The sequence below is a fragment of the Plectropomus leopardus genome, chromosome 14 (assembly GCF_026936395.1).
Source record: "Plectropomus leopardus strain MGB_pleo_1.0 chromosome 14, ASM2693639v1, whole genome shotgun sequence".
Taxonomy (NCBI): domain Eukaryota; kingdom Metazoa; phylum Chordata; class Actinopteri; order Perciformes; family Serranidae; genus Plectropomus; species Plectropomus leopardus.
Window position 1 is genome coordinate 31,329,112 of NC_142189.1, and position 6,843 is coordinate 31,335,954.

Below are 6,843 nucleotides of genomic sequence, written 5' to 3' on the forward strand. Positions count from 1 at the left end.
GAGTACTTGAAGGTTTGATTCACAGCTATAAAGTTGGGACTAAAGCATATAATTGACTTCTGTGTGAACTTTTTTCACCCATAAATATGTGTTTACATTTTTCTTGTAAACCTTTGTGCAAATCATTTTAAGGCCCTTAGATATTGCAAATCATAAGTGCAAATCCTTTCCCATCTGTTCACAAAAAATCACACTCCAAAATGTTATAGGGGGAACTCATTTGCAAAACATCAATCAGGCTAAAAAAAGCAGCTAAAAAACATCAAAAACAGGTAGGCAACAAAAGTGAAGATAACATCAGGCATAAAAGAAAGAAAGAAAGAAAGAAAGCAAGAAGCATCAACATGAACATGGCAGACCAGCAAAAACAAACCAGGGAATGAAGCCACAAGCTGACAAAGGCAAAGTCACAGGTACATAAACACAGAGAAGTAATCACAGGAACAAGACACAGCTGGAGCAGAAGGAGGGAAACACACAGATTGGCTGATAATGAAGACAATAAGGGTGTGGCAGGAACACTGGAGTGGAGCAAATGACACTGACACAGAACTGGTGTGCATGGAAGACTGTGGGACAAAGGAGGACTAACAAGACTGATACAGAGCAGGAGTGTATGAAAACCATGTATGTATTATAGTGACGTAAGGCAAGAAATAGAGAAAGGAAGGAAGACAAGACATGACACATTAGGAGAGCGACCTTCAACATAAAACAGGAAACAAATGACAAGCAAAACCTAAGGTCATAACAAAGATTATGTTTCCACATTCAAACATTTGGATTAATTTTATTATTTTTTTTACATTCACTTATTTAAATGTACTCAGAAAACATTTGAACACAGTCTGATATGGACATACACACCTTGACTTCTTTTCATGTTTTTGAAAGAAATCAAAAGCAGTTTTCAAAGGGTTATTTGACCATGACAGCGTGGTCTTCAGTAAAGTTTTAGGATTTATTTATTTTTATGGAATTTTACTCAACAGAAGTGCTTTTCATTAAACTATTAATTTTTGTTTATTTAAAAGAGTAATAAAGACTTTTTTTTAATGTGCCAAAACTATGAGCTATGAATGAGAGTTATATATATATATATCAGTTCAATTGTTCAGTGTGTGACCAACTAGGGCAGCGTATTATCCAGGAGATGGCAGTGTTTTCTAACCATGAACCTGTACTGTGACTGCCTCCCTGCTTAAATGTTACCACCACAAAACTGGACAAATGGCTTTATCCTGCGCGCTTCTTTGACTTGAGAAAGCACATTCACTTCAAACTTAAAACAACAACCAGCAACTTAAAGGTGCTGGATCCAAAAACAAAATCAAAATAGCAGAGAGCAATGTGTTATGATTGAATTTTTCTTTGACTTTTGTGGACCAAAAGTGAACCATGTTCAGTTTGTAAGTTTACAAATTGACAAACCTAATTGTCAGCAGTGTAGACCTGTTCTTTGTTTTTATTCAGACAGTTTATGAAAAGTCAATTAATAAAGTTAACTTACTTCAGTGCTCTTTAGTGTTCTTATATTTAATTGAATAAAATCCAGAAACAAATGTCTCTATGTTTTCTTATTCACCTGCCACCCTTTCAGCTGTTTGTATACAGTGATATCATGCAGTGTACACCATTCAGTCTGTACTCAGAAAGTAGGTTTCCCTTACAGATTAGTGCAAAACATCGGCAATATATTCTAAATGTCTATAAATCACAACTGTGAGATGACTGTGTTTTCTTTCTTTTTTTTTTTTTGTGATCAATTTTTTATTGGTTTTTCCATTTAGTTTAAAACAAAACAAACAAACAAACAGATGTGGCAAGCAAGAATTAGACTATAGTAGCAACAGTAACAAAGGAAATATAATGGTAGTGTAGCCCATCCAACAGAAAATGAATAACTAAATAAATACCAAACAATGGCAATACTACCAACCAACCATATCTACAGTATTGAGTGCATGAGAAGGTAAATATAAAGAATGCCACATCTCCCCTCCCACCCTCCCACCCACCCACAGGACCCAAAGTAAGAGCAAAAGATGGCTACAGTAGGGATTTTAGAGTGGAGATTGCGTCATCCCAACATGAAACGTTTTCAGGTTTCGTTAAGTGCAAATTAGCTGCCCAGCGTTCCATAATGGCTATATCAATAAAATCTAACAGCCATTTGTTTATGGATAACACATGAGGGGGTTTCCATCGACATGCTATCATCCTTTTAGCAGCAGTGAGACCAGCCAGAAAAAGGCGCTTAAGTTTAGCGGATAGGTTCAAACCAGAAAGGTCATTGAGTAATAAGATGGTGGGTGAGTAAGGAATTTGCTTAGGCAATATTGTGGACAGCACACTACAAACATTCTTCCAGAAAACCACAACTCCTGGGCACTCCCAAACCATATGGAAAAAGGTGCCTAAGCTTTTTTGCGAACATAAAGTGCAGTTAGGAGAGGGCAAAGCTTTAAATTTGAACAAGCTGCGTGGAGTGAGATATGACCTGTGGATGAAATTATAATGAATAATTCGGTGGTTGGGGTTTCTGGAAGAAAAGGACAGGTTTTGCCAGATCAAGTGCCAGTCCATATTATTATCGACAGATGGGAGGTCCTGCTTCCAAACTCTGTCAAGAGAGAGTGGTTTGTTTGGTGCCTGCATCAAAATGGCGTAAACAGTAGAGACCAAAGCCTTACTCCCAGTCAGAGCCTTATGAAAAGGGTATAAACCTAGTGAGCCATCCCAAGGCACCCCATAAGTGCGCATTGCTGTACGCAACTGAAGATAAAAGAAAAAGGAGGAACCAGGTAAATTAAAGAGTTTCTGAATGTCTAAGAATGAGCGGAGACCTTCAGCCCCAAAAATATCAGATAATGTAAATACACCATTATTTGCCCAACTAGAAAAATATATAGGGCGCCCTCCCAGCTGGAGACGGGAGTTAAAAAATATGGGTGACTGGAGATACCAATTGGAAGAAACTTTACAAAATTTTTCAGCAGCACTCCAGGTGGAAATTAGCTTCAGCTTAGATTGTTTAATAGAAATATTGGACTAAATAAGATCTTGTAAACGGTGGGGCTGGACAATATTTTCCTCAATAGGGCGCCAAGATACGCAAGATGCTGTGTCAAACCAGGTGGAGAGAGGGCGCAACACAAAGGACCAATGATATAGTTGAAAGTTTGGGAGTCCTAAACCACCATATTTCTTTGGTCTCTGAAGGACAGATAATTTAATTCTGGGTCTTTTACCAGCCCAAATGAATTTAGAGAGTAGTGAGTGAATTTTCTTCCAGTAACCTTTGGGAGGTGCCAGAGGAAGCATAGAACTAACAAAATTTATTCGGGAGAGAATATTCATTTTAATCACTGAAATGCGGGAATGAAAAGACAAAGATGAGGAACTCCACTTTTGAAGGCTAGTTTCCACATCAGCAAGTGCTTTCTTATAATTGTTAGTCACTGTGGCTGAGACTGTAGGAAAAATTAAGATTCCTAGATATTTAAATGTCTGTACAACTGGTATGTTTAATGTGGCTACAGCGGTAAGAACCTGCCCAGTGGAAGAGTTCAGAGGTCGTAACGCAGATTTTTCCCAATTGATTTTGTATCCTGAAATCTGGCCAAAGTCCTTGAAAATGTTTAAAAGGTGAGGAAGACTATGAGAAACATTATGGAGGAAAAGAAGAACATCATCTGCATACAAAGATATAAAGTGTTTGGTATTATGTATAGTAATAGGGTTGTGGCTGATTGACTGCCGGACTGCCAGGGCAAGAGGCTCAAGAGATAAAACGAACAACAGAGGTGAGAGGGGACAACCCTGTCGACAACCTCTAGATATGGGAAATTGCCTAGAACAGGTGCTCCCTGTCAACACCATTGCAGTTGGGTCATTATATAGTGTTTGAATCATAGATATAAAGTTATGTCCAAAGCCCATATGATGCAGAACCTGCCACAGAAAATGCCACTCAAGGCGATCAAATGCCTTCTCTGCATCAAGCGACAGAATGGCATTTGAAGAATCTGCGGTGTTAGAGGCTTCTATAATGTGGAGAAGGCGGCGGACATTGTCTGAGGCAAGGCGCTTCTTAATAAAGCCAGTCTGATCCGCGTGAATTAGGGAAGGCAAATATGGTTCCAATCGGGAAGCTAAGACTTTGGCAAATAACTTAATATCAGTGTTTAGAATTGAAATAGGACGGTAACTCGAACACTCAGAAGGATCCTTACCCTTTTTTAAAAGTAGAGAAATAATAGCAATATTAGTATTCTTAAAGAAAGAATCATTATTAATTGTAGAATGAATCATCTCCAGTAAAAGAGGACCCATTTGAGGCCAGAAGGTCAAATAAAACTCTGGGGGTATACCATCAAGCCCTGGGGATTTATTCTTACTCATGCTCACTAGGGCTTTGTGCAATTCAGTCAGGGTTATTGGAGCATCAAGTTCGAGGGCGGATTCATAAGGAAGCTTAAGGAAACTCAGAAGAGTATAAATTGGAGTAAAATGAGCAGAAAATATCATTTATCTCGATTGGAGCAAAGCACAATTTACCTGTGGAAGATTTAGCAGATGATATGTTAGCCAATTGTTCGTTGGATTTTGGACTGTGTTTTCTTTTGAGTGATGTTCTGCAACTTCTCCTCTGGTGATAACATTCCAAGAATCATGGTGATGGATGTTCAAAACATTAGCAGCTTTATTTCAACTGCAGCCACCACACTAGCTGACATTATTTCCAATCCAAGGCCATGTAGGCGTGTTATGGAGCCATAATGGAAAGGCGAGCCCTTTATACGTGGGAGTGGCCATGTATGAGGGATTTATGAGAAGTGATAGTCCATGATTTCACAGAGGAATTGTGGAATCAAAACATCTGGATGATCTGCTCAACTTTTGAAGAGTTATGTGATGCAGTGACACCTCATGTAGCTCCTGCTGCATCATGAGGGAGCTGGTTCCTACTGACAAGCATATAGCCAGCATCATGTGACCTAGAAAAACCAAAAAGTGTTTCCATCCCATTTTGTGGTTGTGTTTAGGAACTAAACCCACTTAGTTATGGTTGGAAAAGCATCATGTTTTGGATTGGAAGTCCCACTTTTAGAGGTATAATCCTTGCTGAAAACACAGTGATGTCTCTTAAAAACAAACACTTTTCATGGCACTATAACGACTAAAAAGAGGGGGGCCAGGGACTGGTTGATTGAAAACAATCATTTTTTTTTGTCTGTTGTTCCCAAAGACTGGTCTGCAGCTGTGCAGGCCTCTCATCTAAGTGTCACCAAATCACCAACCCCTCCACCTCCTCTCAGTGGATAAGGACATCACGTGTTGAATAGGTAATTGCAATGAAAAACTAACACTGTTTCCGCCTTTACTGCTGCCCTAAAATGTCACGCAAATGTCACAGCTCAGCAGCAGGGTGCAGGGTGCCATTGAAATTTCCCAATTTCCCACCTGTAATTGCTAGTGTTAGACCAGCTTGTGATGATAAACTGAAGGAAGCTGATGAACTGTGTGAAGCTGGCAGCACTTTCCCTAATGTGCAGTTATATAAGGAGTCGTGTTTAGAGATTTGTACAAAAAACACTCACCAACGTGAGGAAAAAAAGTGTGAATATTTGTTTTCTCCTCAGATGAGTCTTTGCCTCTGGAAACACTCAGTGATTCAGAAAACCTGTCTGCCAGACTCACTGACGGCTGCATTGCTGGATCTTACTCACTAGATGACATCATATCACCATCAAATGAAACTGGACGGGGCTCATGAAGGAAAAAAAAAAGATCTCATCAGAGTGGGAATCAGACTGAGAAGAATGCACATGTTTGTCATGTTTGAAAGGGACCTCCTGACTGTTTTTTTTTTTTTAATATAATTAAAGATTGTCTATGAAGCCAAAGCCAAAGTCTTTCTGCCCCAGCTCAAGTATTGCATTTTCCCACAGGGAGGGTTGTCTGACTTTTTTTGGATGAATGATGGAAGAGGTGTCTATATGTAAGTGTGTCATCCTTTGTGAGATCAATTTGAAAAAAAAAAGCAAACAAAATTTTAAAAAGAAAATAAAACAGAGATTTGGGTTACCAAATCGTATCCTGTTCATGTATTAGTCAGATCAGGGCTTTACATGTGCCACTTCTGAGAAACACAAGACACACTCAGATGCTATCTCTCCAAAGAGTGTTAAACAACTTGATGGTTTCTACCTCGATTTATACATTAAAAGTTCTTACCGCCTACCCAGTCCCAAGGTTAAAGGCTTACATCGAAGAAGGTTGTTCAGCATCCTTACATTTGCTGCTCGAAAAAACATATTACTTAGATGGATTGATGACACACCACGCATAAAGTGATCTTTGATATCATACTAATGGAGTATCTTACACACAGACTCAGGTGTAAAGTTGATTATTTTTTTTTAAAAATGTGGACACCCTTTTTTAGATATACTGGTAAAAGATATACAAATTTGGTGCTAAAGGTAATGGTGGATTACAGCCCTCAAAACACTCTTGGGTACTAGAGAAGAATGATTTGCACAATTTAATGTTAGTTATTTATTTTACTTGAGTTATTTCCTTTTTTATATGCTTTGTTTTCTGAGCCTGCTTAAAACTCATGATTTTTTAATGTTTGTGTATTTTAAGTGCTGCATCATTGTCAAGTGTAATTGCAATTCATGTAGAATGTAATGTATTTTGGATTTAGATGAGAAATTTAGTTTTACATGGCCAGTGTGTGTTTCCTGTACTGTTTCATTGTTTGATTTGTCTGTATGTATGTTGAAAGTTAAAAAGTATAATAAAAATGTTGAAGAAAAAAAGAGTTGAGAAGTG

At 38.3% G+C, this 6,843-nt stretch overlaps 1 long non-coding RNA gene across 1 annotated transcript; it reads left to right on the forward strand.

The window, feature by feature from the left end:
• Positions 1 to 536: 536 nt before the first annotated feature.
• LOC148187557 (uncharacterized) lies at positions 537 to 6,517 on the forward strand. Its single transcript, XR_015778775.1, has 3 exons — positions 537 to 627; positions 5,252 to 5,348; positions 5,646 to 6,517. It is a non-coding gene; the product is annotated as an uncharacterized LOC148187557 (long non-coding RNA).
• The last annotated feature ends 326 nt before the right edge of the window (positions 6,518 to 6,843 follow it).